Below are 13008 nucleotides of genomic sequence, written 5' to 3'. Positions count from 1 at the left end.
TAGATCAATGTGTAAACCTTTTTAAGGAATCGACATCTAACTTCTACTACTGATATGGAGTATAAGTAGGGGGAATAGGGAACTGGACTGTATGGTAACCCCTCAGGTATCTCACTGAAGCATCATCATAAGTAGCATTATACTCAAATTTTTGGCGAATCAGATCATCAATGTGAGCATTTCTGACTTTTATATTCTGCATTCTATGATCCATCCTCAAAATATCTCCCTGTTGAATCATCATCTGATCCAAAAGTTCTCTGTTGCTGGGGTCACTAGAAGTAGGTCCATGAAAAGTAGAAGGAATATCTCTAGAAGTAGAAGGAATATCTCTAGCCTTAGTACCAGATCTCCAGTCAACATGAGATTCATATGTCTTGATGTTAGTAGGCCCAATTGATAGATATTATATGTCAATATAAATGGAAGCATAGGATAACTAAGCAACCAACTTAAAAAATGTATAAGAGATTCTGTGCCTTAAGTAACATACAAAATGTTAATTTTGTTACTTCTTTGACTGACCAAGTAAAGAGATAAATAAAATTATGTGCCCCTACTTTAATTTTATTTATCTTTTTGGGTATTTGCCTTAACTTTACTTATTAATTTTGTGCCTCGAGTAAAATAGAAGGTCAGTAAAATTTTCTGCCTTTTTGAGTAAGCAAGGAAAAAAGATTAATAAATAAAATTAAAGTAGCATATAAAATGTAAATTTTCCTACTCTATTAACAAAATTTGATGATGATTTCATATGGAGGAGGGAACTGAAATATCCAAAATAGCTAAAAAAAGATAGATTTAAGAGTTGTTTTAGACTACACTTTATTTTTTGCATTTCTAAAAGTCATCAAAAATATTTTTATAAAATTCTATTCTTCATTTTGACTAAATTGATAGATACAAGTACATATATATTATTATTGTAATTATATAAGAAAATAATTTAAATAAATTAATTAATTAATCTTAAATTTATTATTCATTTAAATTAATTCACTAATCCCTATATTTAATATTTTAGAAAATCCACTAACCATCACATGCATGGATAGTTTTAATGGCTGGAATTATGTCAACCTAACATATTCTCCTTCCTAATCCATTTGTTATTCCCTCTTCTCTGAAGGGCCCATTTTACATGTGGCGCCACATTATTGGACTCCTAACCTAATATCTATTGTAACAATTCAATCTCCCGTATCTACTGTAACATAATCTAAGTTTAAAATCAAAATAACTTAACCTCAAACTAACCTAACTTAATTGAAATTTAACTAGAACTAAACTTAACTTAAATTAAACCTAAGAAAACATAATCCAAAACAAATCTGAATTTAGGTTATACCCAAATCAAACCTAAACCTAATACCACGTAAAATCTAAGCCAAGCCAAATTAAACACAAAATCAATCTATGGTTATCCTCATGTAAGCTTGACTAAACGAAATATGACTAAGCTCAATTCCAAACCAGAACTTGGACAAATATAATTTAAATCTAAACGACAAATCAAAATTAAACTTAAAACTAATTCAAACATAAACCAAAAACTAGTTGAATCTAAATGAAACTTACCCAAAACCTAAAAGAATTAAACTTAACTTGAACTAAGACTAAACTAAATCCTATTTAATTGTAAGTTAAACTCAAATTTAAATTAACTTGACCCAACTTTAAAATCAAAATTAGCCCAACTACTTATTAACTAATTTTGATCTTAGCCAAGTAAAAAGTTTTGTCTAAATCTAACACAATCAAACCTAATTGAACTCAAAATAAACCTAGCCTTGATATGAAGTAAACCCTACCATAAGCATGGCTCAATTCAGATCTAAAACTAAGCTAATCTAACCTAAACACTAAGTGAGTCCACAGGCTACCCTCATTATCCATCTTAGGCTCATGGTTACCCAACCAAAAATAACATATCCATGGTCCAAGTGAGTGTGCCCAGGACTTACCCACACTTGGTTCTGCTTAGTGAGTTGACTCCAGTGTCTCCAAGTTAGCCCAATAGTCTAACCTACACCTAGTGCTAAATTGGATTAACTTAGCACAACCAAGATCAAATCAAGCAAGGTAAACTTCTTCGCTCCCCTTGTACCAAGCTTAAGATCATACCTCAAGTCTTTCTAGCTTTACTAACTAGTGTCACAACCCTACTTCATATAACAAACATATTACAATAAATTATACTAACTTTAGTACATAATAAATATTTAGCTTAAGTTCTATTTGTTAGGAATTTTTTATCTTCTTTTTTTCTTTATAGAGCCACTAAATCATTAATAATAGTATACAAATAGAAGTAAAGATCATCGTCAAATTTTTATTTACATACATCAAAACTATTTATATCAAAATATTCATACATATTGATTTTGATTTTCTAAGAATCCCAATAAATTATGAATGCTTATCATTGTCACAAAATACATATCAAATATTATATATTACTTTATCATCATATGCTATCACCTCACTCTAATAAAGCCTTACTCTTTCCTGAAAAAAATGTGTAAATGTAACATGATTGAGTGGACAAACTATTGGTTACACAAAACCTACAACTAAAATTAATACATGAAAGTAGAATAATATACATGATTACCTGATAACAATTTTGCATAAGCTAAAAAAGTAAGTTTGCGTATCACAAAATATGGATATGTATAGTGTTAAAATATAAGTCACAATAAAGTATCAATTTGTGATTATAATGATGTGCATAAATATTTTCATTAAGTACAATTATTATCATGCATATTATAAGCAAATCAAGGTATCTAACAAATCATACTTGATGTTTTACTTATATTCATTATAATAAGGTAGGTATATTATCATATCATATTATAAATAGTCAAGTAATGCAATACACATGAGTTTTCACAACCACAGTAAAATGAAGCCAAATTAAAAAAAAAATCTTTAATATAATGCTAATTCAACCAAAAACTCAATCCATTTAAACCAATTTAAATTTAATTCAAAATCATAATTAAACTTAAATCTAAAACAACTCATATTTAAACCCAAAAATCCAAACACAAACGAAATTTATAATTGAACCAACCTAAAATTACAATTAAATACAAACTAAGTTAAAAGTTTAAGCTAAATATGAATAAAAATTTACGTTTTATCATTAAATTAAGATCCAAACATGTGACCTTTAGGCTAATCATTCTTATGTTTATTTTGAGTTAAGTAAAGTTTGAATTAAGCCTACAAATAATTGAGCGCAATTTGAATTCAACATACAATAAATATAACCTAATATAATCTAATCAACTTACCTAATATTACTCAACCCTAAAGTAACACCTAAATAAATTGAATAATAAAAAAAAACATAATTCAACACAAGTATAAAGCAAAGCTTAAGAAAAACTAAAAATCTAAATGTTCTAAACCATAACCTAAACTTGACTCAACATATTCCCTAAATAAACATAACTTTAACCTAAATCTAGACTCAACTAAATTCCATAATTAAATCCTAAACAAAATAACTAAACTCAAAGTAAACCAAAACTTAAATCAAACAAAATTCAAGTTAAGCCCAAATAAAATTTATTATACTTGATCTCCTAGGTAGTTGTAGATTTATTTTCGCCAATTGGATCAAGTTTAGTGCATCTCTGAGTAACTAAATGAGCCAAACTAGGCCAAGTCCTCCAAGAAAGGCTAGTTAAGCACAACCTCACTTCTGTGGATAATTGAGCTAATTAGCTTCAAAATTAGCCATATAAGTCATGTTTTTATAAGAAGTATACTCCCATGGATTAAGACACCATACTACTTAGTGGTCAGGCAACCTAAATTGAAAGCATCCAAAATGAGCCAAGGCCTACTTGTCCACATAACCACCTATTCTCTATGATCCAAGATGTGGCATATAAATATATGTGTCACTCTAGTAGTATACAAATTTCAAAGTTTGTGTATCAATCTCACATAGAATGAGTTAATATTATAAAAAGGTGAAATTTAAAGTTTACTAAACCTATATTTAGTTTGAAGGGATGAAAGTTTATAATTTTTAGGATTTTCTAACAAATGAGAGTACCTCCCTAAATTGGACCTAAAATTTATCCAATAAATTCAAATGTATTTCAAAAATTAAGAGCAAATCTATTAAGCCTCTTCTAATATTATAAGAAGTTTTGGGATTTCATATTTTAATTTAGTTTCCTAAATCATGAAAAAAAAACCCTCAAGATTCCATGTTTCTATATTAGTTTTACTATTCTAGAAGAAATATTCTTATTCTTCTAAAAAAGCATGTGCTAATTTAGTAGCATCACTAGCCTTCTTCCATCATCCTAAATCACAACAAGTCTTAAAATTTCAAGTAGCAACTTGAAGATAATTTAAGCATCAAAAGTTAATGTATTGATGCAACAAATTTGCTATGAGACCGATCGGTCAATTCATAAGTATACGTGTTGATCAAGTAATATACATATAAGGAGTTTGTGTATCATTCTCATAAGGATAGTTGTAAAAGTATTACTAATGGGGGAAGTTCTAGTGTACTACACTACTAAAACTAATTTAAAATGATCCAAGTGCAAGAATGAAAATCCAATAGTCTCAAAAGAGTCAATACAATAAAACAACAGAAGTGGAACATGCAATTAGTAACAAAAAAATTTTTAGAGGTGATGAGGCTCATACTTCTGTGACATCAGTATAGTGTTCTTTCTATATTTTTCCTATGAGTTATCTTGTATGATAGTTGAAAACTAGGGATACAATCCTCCTTATGTCTAGGTCATAAAAATAGTCGAAAACCATATTACAGTTAAGAGGGACTTAACCATGCACTATTTCTCAAGATTCTTTGGATCCCCTTTCTAAGTTGTAATTTTCTAATGACAATATTTCTATTATATTAGGCTACCATGTGTTGACATACTCATTTCACTAGGAAAAAGTTAGAAGTCCTAGATCACAAGAAGTTTTAACATCCTAACTGATCTTGTTAGAAGTAAATGATGATCATAAGGTTAACTCATCAACATCAACATATAAAAATCAAAGGTATATAAAAAAATTTGGGAGAAAAATCATGAAAAAATGAGAAAAACTCTATCATTACATCATAAGAGTATGAAAACATATTAAATATGAGACATGAGGCAGAAACTCACTAAAGAATTTATTATAACTATTGAAGAACTAAGTGCAAGAAAGTGTAAACTTACAATCAAGTTAAGCTCTCCATAGTATACTATTGACCTCATTTTTTGGTCAACCATATTTTTTTGGCTTAAGCCTAATTGGACTCCATTTGAGATTGGCCTTGAACAAACCCTTACGTAAGAAAATTAAATTTTAACTTGATTAAAATCAAAAGAAATTAAAATAATCTTCAAATACAATCAATTTTAACCATACTCAGAGATAACCCTAAAAATAACTTTAATCACTTGTTTTCTCTTTTGAGATGATTGTAGGGCTCAAGTCTTTGTTTTGAAGGTTGTATGATGCTCATTGTTACTTCTAAATACCATGCAAATAAGTTTGATGATTGTTTATAATATCTTGTATGTAAACCTCTTAAAATCAAATTTTCATGCATGATGATCTTTATTTTAAATCATAAAATTATAATTTTATTTCATAAGTCAACCGAGTGATCTAAATTATATTCAATAAGTTACATGATATTTATAATCACATTTCCAAACTATGCAAACTTGTTTGGTGGTCACCAAATATCATTATTATGTGAAATTGTGCAATTAGAGTTTCTATGCCTAAAAAATAGTCCTGCACAAAAAATTTTCAACGTGTCATTATTTTTGAAAACAGACCTTGCATATGTGTTTGTATCATTGAAACTTTTCAAATTAGTCCCTTTTTTCCTTAATTATAACTTTATTTAGAGGCTTGTTGAGCCGACGATAATCAGAAGGCAGGAAAAAAAATAATTTTGATAATAAAATGATTATTTTACCATAACTACCTCAAAATGAATTCAAATCAATTTGGGAGTTCAATTAAAGTTATTATGAATTCAAATATACATAATTTTGACAAATGAAATTAACTAAATTTTTTTTCTGAAAAAATCACAATTTTCTCTCTCATAAGGGTTTGAGCCTACTTAAGCTAAGCATATCCTTTCATGGAGCTTGAATTAGTTAAAATCGCTTAAATCATTACATTCATTGTAATTTTATTTATTAAATGAGCCTATATCATTTATTGACCAAAACCAACTCCCAACCACCCCTGACTACTTCAAACAACTATATCTTGAGCTCAAGAACTCCTCCTGCAAAATTAATTTTACTTGTATTTTTTCATAACTACCCTAGCTACCTTGGCCATATTACTAAAATACCCTCACCCTTTCTAAAAATTCTAATTTTTTCCATTAATCCTCACCCTTCCTTCTCCTACATTTGATCCCACTTGATGTACCACCGCACTAATTTGCCTCTCCCTGTCTCATTGGACCACATCACCAAGCTGTGAACCCCTCTCCATCTCTCTACTCCACATCATCTTAAATCAAAACCCTTCTTTCAAATACCTAACCTCCCATCTAAAACAAACTTTGAACTCCTCTTTAACTTTTTTTTTCCTTTCAATTCTTCCCCCAACTTTGATCAAACAGAGACCCCAAGTCTCCTATCCACTCTCCTTTTAGTTTTCTTCCTCTTTCTCTCAATTCTCCCTTCTAAGGCCAAGAGAAAAACCATCCCCCCATTTCGTTTCCTTTCTTTTGGTTCAATTTAACAATTCATCAATTTGTGACCTTCTAAAGCAAGGTATGGAGTTCTTAGCAATTTATTTTATCCAATTTTCAAATTAAACCATGTTGTTTGTATGTTAGTGTATGGATTTCGAATTCATCATGTGATCTTTTGATGTTATCCACGTTTTTCCACATGAATTTTTAATGCTTCTTTTTATGTTTTTCAATCTCACATGTCAATTTAAAATATATCCATATTTATTCAAAAAATTTTAAAATTTTCCATTTAATTTTGGGCCTTTTATGTTAAGCATGTTCCATGTCATTGTCATGAATGTTTTATGTATTTTTCATGGTGAAATGATAAGGCTTTTATGTTAAAAGGTCTTATATGTTAATGTAACTTTTTCATAGTAGAAATATAGGAATTTGGCTTGAATTTTATGCTATTGTGTTTATATGATGTTATCTTTTATTATTAGCAAAAATTTCATTCCTTTTGCCAAAATTGAAGACCCTATGTTAGAAATTGAAAAAGCGATTGAGGAAATCATATGAAAACTTAGCAAATTACTTCAATCTCACCAAAATATAGTTAATGACTTTCAATCTCACTAAATTTAAGGGATTAATTCTTAATTCTACCCAAACCAAATTGATTAAGGGAGGAAACATGTGAAACTAATAGCTTATATGGGTTTTTTCTCTTAGTCGAACCCAAAACCTAATGCTTAAAATGAAAACCTAGTTTAGGTTCACTAATTATCATCTAAGTTGAACCTAAAAACATCTAATTATCCCTTAATTGCCCAATTTAGCACTATTCTCCTTTAACTAGCCAAACAAACCTCTAATCAACCTTAATCATATCTCAACCGAGCCTAATTTCCTTTTAATCCCCTTAAACTAAGCCTAATTTCCTTTTAATCTTCTTAAACTAAGCCTAAACAATTTAAATGTGTAGGTAATTAATTAATTAAGTCATTAATTAAGCACTTACTTAATATAATCAATCCATAAATAAATTAATTAAGTAAATAATAATCTAACTAATCCACTAATCATTTAAAGGAAACCTAAATTAATCAAATTGGTTTGTTCTCATTAACTTAAAAATTAAGTCATTTAATTAATTCATTAACTCCAGAAGTGGCTAACCCTTTTGTGGGATATTACCCATGTGTTTTTATGCCTTGTGTGTCGACCTTTGGATCTGGGTGGCTCTCCCTCCGAAAGTGGCTCGCTTTCTTTGTGGAAATCACCCACACATTTTTATGCTTTGTACATCAACCTTTAGGTTTGGGCAACCTTTTCTTCAAAAGCAGCTAGCCTCTTTGTGTGGGTATTCGCCCATTTTATTTTCCTTACACTTTATGTGTTGACCTTTGGGTCATAACAGCCCTTCCATTAGAAGTGATCGCAGGGAATTCACCCACTATGTTTTATGCTTTATGCGATGACCTTCAATTCATGGCAGCCCTTCCTTTGTAAGTGGTTAGCATTCTTTGTGGGACTTCACCCCCTTTCTATTGTGTTTTGTGCATTGGCCTTCAGGTTAAGGCAGCCCTTCCTTTGGAACCAGCTAGCCTCCTTTATGGGATGTTACCCCACATGTTTTACGCATAAGGCATTGACCCTCGGGTCCTAATGGTCTTTCCTCTCGATGGCGACTGGCCTTTTTATGTATGATTTCCCCTAGATTCTTTACTTATTATGCAATGTCCTTCGGGTCTATAACAACCCTTCCCTCAAAAGTGGCTAGCCTTTTTAATGGGATATCCTCCACATGTTATGTACTATATACATTGAACTTTGGGTTCAGCAACCCCATCTTCAGAAGAATGGCTTGCCTTCTTATGGGTTATTACCCATACCATTTTACGCTAAATGTGATGACCTCTAGGCCCGGTGACCCTTCATTCAAAACAATGTCTTGCCTTCTTATGGGTTATTACCTATACCCGTTTATGCTAAATGCGTTGACCTTTGAATACAATGGCCTATCCTTCAAAAAGATAGCTTGCCTTTCTGGCTTGTTACCAGACCCTTTTATGCTAAATGTGTTTACCTTTAGTCTTGATTGTTTGTTTCCATGGAAGTGTGCTTTTCCATTTTCATTGGTTATTTCCAAAGCCCTTTGTTGGGGTTTCCATCTACTTACTTTATGTTTTATATGTCAACCTCTTCCAGGTGAACCCTTCTTCAGGAGGACATTCCATCACTTCTTATGGGTTTTCATCCTTCTTTTTTTACATCCTGCATGTCGACCCTTAGTTTTGATAGTCCTTTCTCAAAAGTTGACTTACATTTTGCATGGGCTTTTGATGCGGGCATATTTGTTATGTAATTTGTAAATTTTTTTTAATATTACAAAGCACACATGCGACAGTGCTAATAATAATTATGCAATTCAAATACAAATAAAAACAACTTTAGTAAAAATAATTTTCTCTTTTAAAATCTTTAAACTGCCAAACCTATAATAATAACGCAGGTATACGTATCGCTCAAGTAATAAATGACTCTGTTGGAGTTCTAGATATCGATCCCAGAGGGAAGTTGAAAATGCTTATGAATAAATTCTTATGGCTATAAGGTAAAACAAAATTCAAACTTCAAAACTTAAGTACAAACTTCAAATGAGTGAATGCTAAATAAAATGTAATTAAAAAGAAACCAAGTTAACTAAACTAATTGCTAAATTTCAAAGGTAAAATTCTATAAACTAAACAAAGTTTCCTTTTCTTTTATTCTCTTTATAGGGTTTAATTTTGTGGTGAGGTCACTCTCTACAGGTTAAAGTCTTTTTTGTAGTTTGGTTTCTAGATTGAGGGCCTCCCAAAATTAGTCTTTTGTAATGTTTTAATTGTGCAACATGTAAGGAGCTGAATAATGCTCCTTCTACCAATATATATAAACATGTGATCAATGTCAGTAAGAAGTCAATACATAAAAAAAAATGAAAAGCCCCTGAATTTTACTTTAGAAGTTGAAGGTTTCAATGTTTGGTGATTGGATTTTATGGGACAATTTAAACCTTCATTTGGAAATATATATATATATATATATATATATTAATTGTGGTAGACTATGTATCAAAGTGGATTGAAGCAATAACTTTACCTCGATGTGATGCTCGGAGTGTTTCAAAATTTTTAATCAAAAATAATTTTACAAGATATGGAATGACAAGAGTAATCATTACTAGTGGAGGATCTTACTTTAGGAATAAATGAATTGAAAAGTTAATGGAAAAGTATGATATTATACATAGATTGCTACTGCTTATCATCCCCAGACTAATGGTCCAGTAGAAGTATCTAATCGTGAAATTAAAAGAATTTTGAAAAAAACTGTAAATTCTAATAAAATGGATTGGTCTGTTAGATTAGATATGGCATTATGAGCTTATAGGACAGCTTATAAAACACCCATAAGAATGTCCCCATATAGATTATTTTTTTGGAAGACTTTTCACTTACCAGTAGAATTTTAGCATAATGCTTATTGGGCTATTAAGGAATTTAATTTTAATTTAAAAGATATTGGTGAGAAAAGATTCTTGCAACTTAATGAGCTTGAAAAAATTAGGAATGAATCTTATGATAATGCTAGGATATATAAGGAGAAAATGAAAGAATGGCATGATCGGAAGATAATAAAAAATGAATTGAGCTTGAACAGGAAGTTTTATTATACAATACAATATTGAGATTATTCCCTAAAAAACTAAAGTCTAGGTAGACAGGGTCATTCACTGTTGTAAAAGTCTACCCCTATGGATATGTTAATATTAAAGATCCCAAAATTGAAACAATATTTAAAGTGAATGGGCATAGACTGAAACCATATTTTGATGGTCAAAGCCAAATTTTAAAGAGATTTTAATGTTTGGTCACCTAGAGTAAAGATTGAGAATGTCAGGCTGACAACATTAAACTAAACGCTTTATGGGAGGCAATCCATAATTATCTTTATAATGGTTGTGAATTTGTTTTTATAAGTAATATTATATATATATATATATATATATGCTCTCTTTATGAATTTTGTGTACTTGAGAGACTTACATATTAAGAAAATACCTTAAAACAACTTTAATTACCTAATTATATGGAAGAATTTAGAGTTATTTGGATTTAAAACAAAATGGTGCAGAAATCTGAACTGGCGCCAGATGCTCGATTTTACAAAGAGCTGGCGCTAGAGGCGCCAGAAATCGGCGTCGGATGCGCCATAGTTACCAAGACGAGTTTGGAAGATTCTAAAGGAGGTTTTGGGCAATTTTTGACGTATTTTGTTCCTAGTAACTCCCAAAATCTATGTTTTAGAGTTATTTAAGCGAGTAAAACGAAAAAGAAAGTCACCATTTTCAAATCCTATGGCTTCCAACTCTAAAAAAACCTCTAGATATGGAATTTTCAACAGGAGAAAGTTCATCAATTTTGATGCGCAGAAATTATATGATCGAGTTCATGTGAAGAAGAGATTAATCAAGGAATAAGGGTTTGTGAATCAAGGATTCAACACACCATTGTTGTGCAAAGACACTGGGAAGTGCTATGTTATACCACAGTTGTAGTAGTCGTTCCTATCGTAAAAGAGTTTTATGCTAATGTTCATAGAATAAACTAAGGAATCCTCTATGTTTGAGGCAGGTGGGTATCATTTACTCCTTCAAGAATAAATGACTTGTTTATGATTAAAAGCATCCTGATTTGTCATTATGTTAATTTTGTCCCTACAAGAGATAACATGAATGAACTCTATCGATTCCTTACTGATGAAAATACAAATTGGGAGATAAGAGATAATGGAAATGTAAGTTTTTCTTCATCCTTATTAAATCCTGCATCGAAGACATGACATTTCCTTATTTTATCAAAACATCTTCCTACCATGAAAATCAGTAAAGTGACAAAGGAAAGTGTGATCTTGAATTAATGTATTCAAACAGGAAGATCTATTGACGTGGGTGCTTTAATTGTAAAATATGTTTTGGGTTTGATTATAAATGGATCGACTTATAAGATGGGACATTCGTCTACCACATTCCTATTATGTAGCCAGTCACAAGTGCCTTATGAAAGTTGGGAAAAAGTGTTTTGATGCGAATGAATTTAATGTGTTAATTTTGTAAATATTTTGTAATTTTACAAAATACACACAGTAGATACAATAACAAATATGTAAATTAATCACAACCAAATAACTTCAATGAAAATAGATTTATCTTTTAGTAATCATTAAACTACCAAATCCCCTTTTAAAAAGAACGCAAGTACACATATCGCTCATGTAATAAAAGACTCTAATGGAGACCTAGATATCGATCCTACGAAGAAGTTCGAAATGCCTATAAATAGTTCTTAAGATTATAATGTAAAGTACTATTTTAAAAAAACAAAAAGTAAAGTTCAAAGTTTGAATGCTAAGTAACAAGTGAATGTTAATTAAAATGCATTTGAAAGACAAAGTTAACTAAACTAAATGCTAAACTTACAAAAATTAAAACTAAGATGTTGTGACGGAAAGTTCAAATTTAAGAAAGCATCCTTCTACTTTACAATGAGTATATGGTTTGTGAAGAAATTAAAAGTATTTGAATATATATAAATATTGTTTTGTGCCAAATAGGAACAATCATATTCTTTACCCTCTAAGTTTGGTCTCTAATTTCATGGTTAGGTTGAGAGGATACCGACTCTCACTCCAGAGCTCCCACTCGTGGTTAGGAAGGGAGTATATTGGCTGTCACTCTAGAGTTTCCAATCAACTTGACCAAATTGTGGATTTTAATCTATCACCTTAAAATCTCCAATTCTGCATCCAACAAAGTATATTTCCCTACTTATGTCATCCTCATAGATAACATCCTCACCTATGAAATTGAATGTGACTCTCCCCATGTTATATAAATCATAGCCCTTTTGGATCATATGTTTATCAACATATTTTAACATTTCAATTGGTCACATCAAAAAGTAAATGAAGATCGGAGTTCAAATCATCACATATTTCTTACATTTAAAATCATATAAAACAAAATCAAATCTTCACAAATCTATATCTCAAAGTTGAGAGAAAGATAAAGAAGACTACTAAGAGTTCATAAGAAGGATATGACAAAACACGGATTTCATATATAAAACAAAATTACAAAATAATAAAATAAAAGACACAATATACTCACAATCCTTCCCAAGCAAATCCCTAGAAGTTCTCTTTACGCACTTTTCCTCTTTACAAGCACTCTCAATTCTCACTTGAAAGTGTAATGAAGAAGAAAT

Source organism: Phalaenopsis equestris, unplaced genomic scaffold, assembly GCF_001263595.1.
Source record: "Phalaenopsis equestris unplaced genomic scaffold, ASM126359v1 Scaffold000867, whole genome shotgun sequence".
Lineage (NCBI taxonomy): Eukaryota > Viridiplantae > Streptophyta > Magnoliopsida > Asparagales > Orchidaceae > Phalaenopsis > Phalaenopsis equestris.
This window is presented reverse-complemented; position numbering follows the sequence as displayed.